The following is a 9,590-nucleotide window of genomic DNA, read 5'->3' as shown; positions in this document are numbered from 1 at the left end:
GTTGTTGTGTTGTCAGTAGTTGTGATCAGTAGTGTTTAGTATTTGGGGTAAGTATTGTGGTAAGTTGTTAGTGGTTGTGGTTGGTAGTTGTGGTCAGTGGTTATGTGGTTGTGGCCAGTAGTTGCGGTCAGTAGTCAGTAGTTGTTTGGTTATGGTCAGTAGTTGTGATTAGTAGTACTGTGGACAGTAGTTTTGTTGTTGTGGTTAGTAGTTGTGGTCAGTAATGTTTGGTATTTGTGGTCAGTTGTTGTAGTCGGTAGTTGTAAGGTCATTTGCTTTTGTGGCCAGTAGTTGTGCGGCTGGGCTGAGTCGTTGTGGTATGTAGTTCTGGTCAGTAGTAGTCAGTAGCTTAAAAACATATGGTGTCTGGCTCAGTACTTGTGGTCAGTAGTTGTGTGGATGTTATCTGTAGTTGTGGTCATTAGGTTTGGTCAGTAGTTGCGTGTCCGGTAGTTATGTGATTGTGGTCAGCAGTTCTGTTGTTATCAGAAGTTTTTGTAGGCATGTGTCTGGTCCAGTATGTGTGGTCAGTAGTTGGGTGGATGTGGTTAGTCGGTCTGGTCTGTAGTTGTGGTCTGTTGTAGTCAGTCGTCGTGGTCAGTAGATGTGTGGTCTTGGTCCATAGTTGTGTGGTCAGTAGTTGTCATAATAATAATAATAACAAGATTAAGTTTACAAGCAAAGTTGTGGGGCTTGCTAAAGCTCTTGAAAATTATTGTTGTAAGTAGTGGAAGAAGTTTTAAAAGTTGTACTTTAATTATATTATTTGAATAACGTTATAATGTAAAATGCCATTGTCATTCGTTTTGGTCGATAGTTGTGGTCGGCAGTTTTGGTCGGTAGTTGTGGTTGGTAGTATTGGTCAGTAGTTTTGGTCAGTAGGTGTGTGGTCAGTCGTTATGGTCAGTCGTTTTCAGTATCTGTGTGGTCAATAGTTATGGTTTTGTCTTTGTGGTCAGTAGTTGTTGTAGTCAGTAGTTTTAGTAAGGCAGTTTGTGGTTAAGTAGTTGTGGTCAGTAGTTCTGTGGTCGTGGTCAGTAGGTTAGGTTAAAAGTTATGTTTATTTTTTTCACATTTTCAAACGGTACATTTACATTTTCCAATGGGGCTGCAGACATTTCGAAAATAAACAACAGGAGTTTTTTGAGCGAGAATAAAGACTACTTTCGAGTAGTAAGATGTATAAAAGCAACAGATACCGTTAATAAGAAGCGGCGTCTTATATGGTGAGCTCCTGAGTGGCTTGGACAGACAATCCTCATACTATTGTGGAGGACTTCATTCTTCCTGCTGCCACAGATACGGCTGGGATAATGCTGGGGGAAAAGGCCCCCCAAAAATTATGCAGACAATGTCTTCATCAAACAACACTGTTTCATGACGCATCTGTGACATGGCAGGCGATGTTTTGAAACAATTACTGCTTTGCATACAAGCCAGTGAATTCTATGCGTTACAGCTGAATGCGTCAACAGACGTGACGGGCCTGGCACAGCTCCTGGTATATGTCCATTTCCTTTATGGGGTGTCAATTAAGGAAAACATCCTTTTCTGCAAACCACAGGACAACAGGAGAGGATATTTTCAAACTACTGAATAGCTTTGTGACATCAAATGGACATTGGAGGTCAAGATGTGTTGGTCTCTGTACTGATGGCGCAAAAGTCATGACAGGGAGACATAGTTGAGTGGAAACCTGTGTGCAAGCAGTTGCTCCTGACGCCACTTGGGTACTCTGCAGCATCCACGGAGAGGCTCTTGATGCCAAGGGAATGCCTGACAGCTTGAAAGACGTTTTGGACACTACAGTGAAAACTTAGTTAACCTCTCTGGGATATTCGGGATGGTAGCATCCCACCTCAACAACAGCCAGTGAAAGTGCAGGGCGCCAATTTCAAAACAACAGAAATCTCATAATTAAAATTCCTCAAGCATACAAGTATTTTACAACATTTTAAAGATACATTTCTCGTTAATCCAGCCACAGTGTCCGATTTCAAAAAGGCTTCACAGCGAAAGCAAACCAAAAGATTTTTAGGTCAGAGCCAAGTCACAGAAATACACAGCCATTTTTCCAGCCAAGGAGTCACAAAAAGCAGAAATAGAGAAAATGAATCACTAAATTTTGATGATCTTCATCAGATGACACTCATAGGACTTCATGTTACACAATACATGTATGTTTTGTTCGATAAAGTTCATATTTATATCCAAAAATATAATAATAATAATATTTTTTATGAATTTATTTGCAAATTATTAACACAGGTCTTTCCATCATTGTATGATTTTTTTGTGCAATTGAACTCAAGCTTACGGACAATGTCAAATGTAATATAGCGACGCACCTGAGTAATCTGTGTGCGCAATTACGCATGTACTTTCCCGAAATGGACGGCACAAACAACTGGATTCGTTATCCCTTTCATGCCCTGCCTCCAGTCCACTTACCGATATCTGAACAAGAGAACGTTATCGAAATTGCAACAAGTGGTTCTGTGAAAATTGAATCTGATCAGAAGCCACTGCCTGATTTCTGTATAGCGATGCACTCGGTTTCTTGCCTTGGCAAATCGCGTTAAGACACTGTTGCCCTTTGCAACCACGTACCTATGTAAGAGTGGATTCTCGGCCCTCACTTGCATGAAAACTAAATACAGGCACAGTCTATGTGTGGGAAATTATTTAAGACTGAGACTCTCTCCAATACAATCCAACATTGCAGAGTTATGTGCATCCTTTCAAGCACTCCCTTCTCATTAACCTGTGGTGAGTTATTCACAATTTTTGGTGAACAAATAAGGTTTTATATATAAGATGGCTAAATAAAGAGCAAAGTTGTTGATTATTATTATTTGTGCCCTGGTACTATAGGAGCTATTTGTCACTTCCCACGAGCCGGGTTGTGACAAAAACTCACACTCATTCTTATGTTTAATAAATGTATAGTATAGTATGTGTTTGGGAGGCTTACAATGATGGCAAAAACAACATTTGAAAGTGCGCTGACCCTGGTGCTAGAGGGGGTATGCAGCTGGAGCTTGAATGTTTGAAGGGGTACGGGACTATAAAACGTTTGGGAACCACTGCTCTAAAACAACAGAGGCGGCATTAACATTCAATTATCTGGCAACAGCTTTGGTGGACAATCCTGCAGTCAGCATGGCAATTGCACGCTCTTTCAAAATTTATGACATCTGTCACATTGTGTTGTGTGACAAAACTGCACATTTTAGAGGGTCCTTTCATTGCCCCCAGCATAAGGTGCACCTGTGTAATGATAATGCTGTTTAATCAGCTTCTTGATATGCCACAGCTGTCAGGTGGCAAAGGAGAAAAGCTATATTTTTGTTCAGTGTAAAAGTGTTCGGAAACATTCTATTCTTACTTACAATAAAAGTGACTGCAAAATGCTACAATTGATTTCTATTGAGCACAAAATAATATGAAACACAACCAAAACAAACAGCAAATGCAGCCAAAAAGTTTGTAGAGTCACAGAAATGTGGGACCAAATACAGACCTTTTGACTACATACTGTACTGTATATAAGTGAATATGTCCCAATACTTTCAGTTCTCCTGATATGGATGAACATACCCTCAAATTAAAGCTAACCATCTGCACTTCAACCTCAGTCATTTTATCATTTCATGGGCACTGCTTGAATATTTCCACCTGAGCCACATCCCATTATTTAACTCAGCAAGTCAGTCAAGAACACATTTTTTCTTATTTTCAATAACAGCCTAGGAACAGTGGGTTAACTGCCTTGTTCAGGGGCAGAACAACATATGTTTTACCTTGTTAGCTCAGGGATTCAATCTTGCAACCTTTCAGTTTCTAGTCCAATGCTCTAACCACTAGGCTACCCCCATTCTTTAACTTTTGGTTGGGTTGGAGACATGAATCCAACAAATAATGTATTAACTTGTTGAATGGTTAATGTGCTAGTTTTTGTATTTCAAAAGTGATATTGAATTTTGTTTGGTTGTCAACATAACAAAATAACATTTAAAGGGGATTATCTTCTGCTTGGATAGCCATTGACTTGGGTCTGGCTTTAATTTCAGTTTAATTCCAGTTTCTCTACAAATTAATTCGAGAGGTAATGATATGAAAGGTGAGATGTTTAGGATAACTGACTGTGGGGAGGGAAAGCTCATCAATGCATCCTCTGCCACCTGTATGATTCATAGTTCACCTCCTCCTTCAAGGGATGGGAGGGAGTCTAATCTAACTCAATATCTCCCCCTTGTGACATTTGCTTGCAAATGCAGTTGACATCATGTCTGCTTTTTCTGGAATACACTTTTCGTATTAAAAAAAACAAATAGGACCAAGGCACTCTTCATATAATTAAAATGCCTTTATCAAGATTTTTTTTTGTCAAGACATTTGTTCAACCCTGAGACAACTCCTCCTTTAACCTCTCCATTGAGCAATGTAACGGTTTGCTTGAATTTTTCCAATCCAAAATCAAAGGGGATCTATTGCACTGTACAATCGACCCCTTTGCTTCATAATGAGCCTCCTAGCTGCAGTTTCACAAAATTCTCATTGACAACCTCAACATTTGTCCCTGAAATTGTAAAAACAAATTAGGTCAACTACCTAACCTTGGACGATAATCCCACAGGACTCCAGCCTCATTCTTCTCAACTATTACCAAAATCATAAATTACTAACTTAGTTCCGGCCCTGTGCCTTATTCCCTCCAACCTGCACTTTCTATCAAAGGTCCGTGAACGTGTGGTCTCAACACAGCTACAGAACACAGTAACTACACCAACAATCTAGGTGAACCCTTCCAGTTTGTCTTCCAAGCACGGCACAGAACAGATGACTTGCTAATGGCACTTGAATGAGACAGTAGCACCCATTTACTTCTGGACATGACAGCTGCCTTGACACAGCGTACGTTTACATGAACAGGAACAATTTGATATTAAACTGATTATGGCAGTAGGCAGATTATGCAATAGTCACGTAAATTTACTCTGCTTATTTTAAATTGAGGCCTGAGCATTCTTTTGAATTATTAGGACATTTCTAAGCAATCTTTCGATTCACCTGTGTATTTGATCTGCGCATGTGCCAGCACCGGTAGCTCAAGCCTTCCTCTTTTGTGCGAGTGAAGTGAGTTCGAAACAACTGAATTTTTGTGTCTTATAAAGCTTGTATGTGAAAACTATTTCTATGTCCAACTCAGAATCAAATACACTTCCCAAAAATAACATGGTTGCTGTGGTATAAGGTTTATTTTGATTGACGATTTTCTGCCTTTATCAGAGTGCCATAAGGTAGCATGAGTTCATAGGTGTCCATTTAAATAGGATTATTAGGGAAATTGTTCTTGAAAAGCATGTACATGTTTTAACTGAACTATTACATTGTGAACAGTACCAGTCAAAAGTTTAGATACAAGGGTTTTTGTTTAGTTGTACTGGTTTCTACATTGTAGAATGATCGTGAAGACATCAAACTATTAAATAATACATACTGTACAGTTGAAGTTGGAAGTTTACATACACCTTAGGCAAATACATTTAAACACAGTTTTTCCCAATTCCTGACATTTAATCCTAGTAAAAATTCCCTGTTTTAGGTCAGTTAGGGTGACCACTTTATTTTAAGAATGTGAAATGTCAGAATAAAAGTAGAGAATTATTTATTTCAGCTTTAATTTCTATCATCACATTCCCAGTGGAGCAGAAGTTAACATACACTCAATTAGTATTTGGTAGCATTTCCTTTAAATTGTTTATTAAATGACCCCAGCCCAGCCCAGCTCAGCTAATCCTGTTGTGTGCTGAGTCAGCATAATGCTTTACCAAATGTACATTATACCAGGGGCATTGGTAAACACAATGTATGTAAGCTAATGTACAGTGGCTTATGAAAGTATTCACCCCATTGACATTTTTCTTATTTTGTTACCACCTGGAATTAAAATAGATTTTGGGGGGGTTTGTATCATTTGATTTACACGACATGCCTACCACTTTGAAGATGCAACATATTTTTCATTGTAAAACAGACAAGAAATAAGATTTTAAAAACTGAACATTTGAGCGTGCATAACTATTCACACCCCCAAAGTCAAAACTTTGAGAGAGGCACCTTTTGCAGCAATTACAGATGCAAGTCTATTAGGGTATGTCTCTATAAGCTTGACACATCTAGTCACTGGGATTTTTACCCATTCTTCAAGGCAAACTGCTCCAGCTCCTTCAAGTTGGATGGGTTCCGCTGGTCTACAGCAATCTTTAAGAAGTCCTACCAAAGATTCTCAATTGGATTGAGGTCTGGGCTTTGACTAGGCCATTCCACAACATTTAAATGTTCCCCCTTAAACCACTCGAGTGTTGCTTTAGCAGTATGCTTAAGGTTGTTGTCCTGTATTTAAAATAAAACAAGAAGTACCTTATTAACATAAGTATTCAGACCCTTTGCTATGAGAATCGAAAGTGAGCTCAGGTGCATCCTGTTTCCATTGATCATCCTTGAGATGTTTCTTCAACTTGATTGGAGTCCACATGTGGTAAATTCAATTGATTGGACATGTTTTGGAAAGGCACAAACCTGTCTATATAAGGTCTCACAGTTGAAAGTGCATGTCAGAGCAAAAACCAAGCCATGAGGTTGAAGGAATTGTCCGTAGAGCTCAGAGACAGGATTGTGTCGAGGCACAGATCTGGGGAAGGGAACCAAAAAAATGTCTGCTGCATTGAAGGTCCCCAAGAACACAGTGGCCTCCATCATAAATGGAAGATGTTTAGAACCACCAAGACTCTTCCTTAGGGATGACATGTCAGCAACAAACGCTGACACTACACATCCAAGTATAACGGACCAAATTATGAAGAATTATACTTTTGAATTCCGTAAAGTCAGTGTGGAAGAAATGAAAAAAATATTTTTGTCTATCAACAATGACAAGCCACCGGGGTCTGACATTCTGGATGGAAAATTACTGAGGATAGAAGCAGACGATATTGCCACTCCTATTTGCCACATCTTCAATTTAAGTCTACTAGAGAGCGTGTGCCCTCAGGCCTGGAGGGAAGCTAAAGTCATTCCGCTACCCAAGAATAGTAAAGCCCCTTTTACTGGCTCAAATAGCTGTTACCAAACATTAGAAAACTTCTGGAAAAAATAGTGTTTGACCAGATACAATGCTATTTCACAGTAAACAAATTGACAACAGCATGTCAGCATGCTTATAGGGAGGGACACTCAACAAGCTTACACAAATGACTGGTGATTGGCTGAGAGAAATTGATGATAAAGTGATTGTGGGAGCTGTCTTGTTAGACTTCAGTGCAGATTTTGACATATCGATCATAGTCTGCTGCTGGAAAAACTTATGTGTTATGGCTTTACACCCCCTGCTATAATGTGGATAAAGAGTTACTTGTCTCAACAGAACACAGAGGGTGTTCTTTAATGGAAGCCTTTCAAATATAATCCAGTTAGAATCAGGAATTCCCCAGAGTAGCTGTTTAGGCCACAGCATGGAACTGAGAAAATACTAAAACCTCCCAGCATCTCTGCTCAGCGACTTGAAGTTTTGATTTATCTCCAAGGATTCATAAAAAATATAATCCGTCACTGTCTCGCCAAGAGGTCTTGCATCTCCCTGAGAGTTAAGTCAAGCAACAAATGTATTGTTGTAGCAAATCTAGTATCAAGCAGTACAAAATATGTATATATGCGTAACATAAGGCAGTTCAATTTTAAAAATACTGGTGAGGAACACAATTCATGCAAGAAACCCAGTAGGGTATTGGCATGTGGTTGTCACCATTATCAGCACAACAACTGAAGTTTTTGGCCCAAACAACTCATTTGCATGTTGCTAATTATTTATGTGCTTGGTAAGTGAGGCATATGCTTTCACAGACAATGCCACACCACACCACAGAAAAAAGAAAATGTAATGTAGATCGAACATGCCTCTGACATGTAAACCGAGGAATCATGTCGGCTCTATTCATGTCATTTCTTTCTGCAACGTTTGTCAACTGAACGTGGCCCTGGTATCAGGAAAATTCCAGGCTACAATTGGTGTCATGCTGAAGTACAGAAAGTTAAAACTGCCATAAGTGTAAATTCTGCACTTTATGTTTTATTTTTTTCTGTATGAATTTTCTTTAAAATCCTAGTACTGAATATCATGTGTGTAAATTTAATCAAGAATTAGAACAATCTGTCTGTTCCTTGGTAGAAATGAATGAACTTATAGCCAGACTGGCTAGAATGCTTATCTCCACAGGCAGACCTTGGCTCTGTTCATAAATTATCTTAATAGGGAGAGACGATGTGAGAAAGCTTGAGAACCATACAGCCATTGTACTGGAGCGGAGATGAGACGGGCTAGTACTAAATCTAATGACGTCATTTTCAGTTTATAACCTGTAATAAAATGTATCATGGGCAGTACTCTCGAGAATAAAAGCTGCTGGTTGACTTTTAAGACTGGTCTCTGTCCATTTTATACAAATAAGAGTCTTACAAATTCTTATGAATTGACAGAGTGTTTCATTTTAATTGGGTATTAAAACATAGAGGAATATAATTCCTGTAACAGTGTTTATTGATTGGTCATGTCGGTTCTTGACGGCTGGTTATTGTTTGCTGGGTTATGTATTTACTCCCGTTATTTTCGAGTGACCGGTATTTCGCAGCACCTTGAATATTGTCTGTATAATGGTGCTGTCGTGGAACTAAATACCTTGTACACTCATCTCTGCTCTCCTGTGCCTGATTCACTGCACCAGTTACCCACCGCCTGACAATAACATTTGATCACCTCTCATAGTCAGAACAGGTTTTGCAGTTTCTGCCTATCTTCATTTGAACAAAAACACTAACTGGTCTAGACTGATCCCTTCCAACATAGCGAAAAGTGTATACTGCAAATTAAAAAGAGAAATCCTTTCAAGTTTTCAGTCAATGGACCCTGGTTAGGTGCATTTCTCATGGGCAGTTATCACTGCTGTCCATCTATGCCATGGCATAATATAATAATATTGTATTTTACACTAACCTCTGCCCGTGCCTATAGTTACTTTAACATGAACTCACAATCGGACATCGAACTTCAAACCGGAAATGAGCTTGGACGGTACTGATAGAAGACTCTTCAAATCATATAGTAATTATTAATATTGATTGTGTGTTCTGAAGGTTTTGTCATTAGTCATTAGCAATGACAAAGTTGCCACCCTTTGCCTTGACGACAGCTATGCACAATCTTGGCATTCTCTCAACCAGCTTCATGTGGTAGTCACCTGGAATGCTTTTCCAACCGTCTTGAAAGAGTTCCCACATATGCTGAGCACTTGGCTGCTTTTCCTTCACTCTGCGGTCCAACTCATACCAAACCATCTCAAATGGGTTAAGGTCGGGTGATTGTGGAGGCCAGATCATCTGATGCAGCACTCCATCACTCTCCTTCTTGGTCAAATAGCCCTTACACAGCCTGGAGGTGTGTTGGGTTAATGTCCTGTTGAAAAACAAATGATAGTCCCACTAAGCTCAAACCAGATGAGACGTGGGAGCCATAATGATTAAGTCTGCCTTGA

The sequence above is a fragment of the Oncorhynchus masou genome, chromosome 22 (assembly GCF_036934945.1).
Source record: "Oncorhynchus masou masou isolate Uvic2021 chromosome 22, UVic_Omas_1.1, whole genome shotgun sequence".
Classification (NCBI taxonomy): Eukaryota; Metazoa; Chordata; class Actinopteri; order Salmoniformes; family Salmonidae; genus Oncorhynchus; species Oncorhynchus masou.
Note: the sequence above shows the minus strand (reverse complement) of the source record.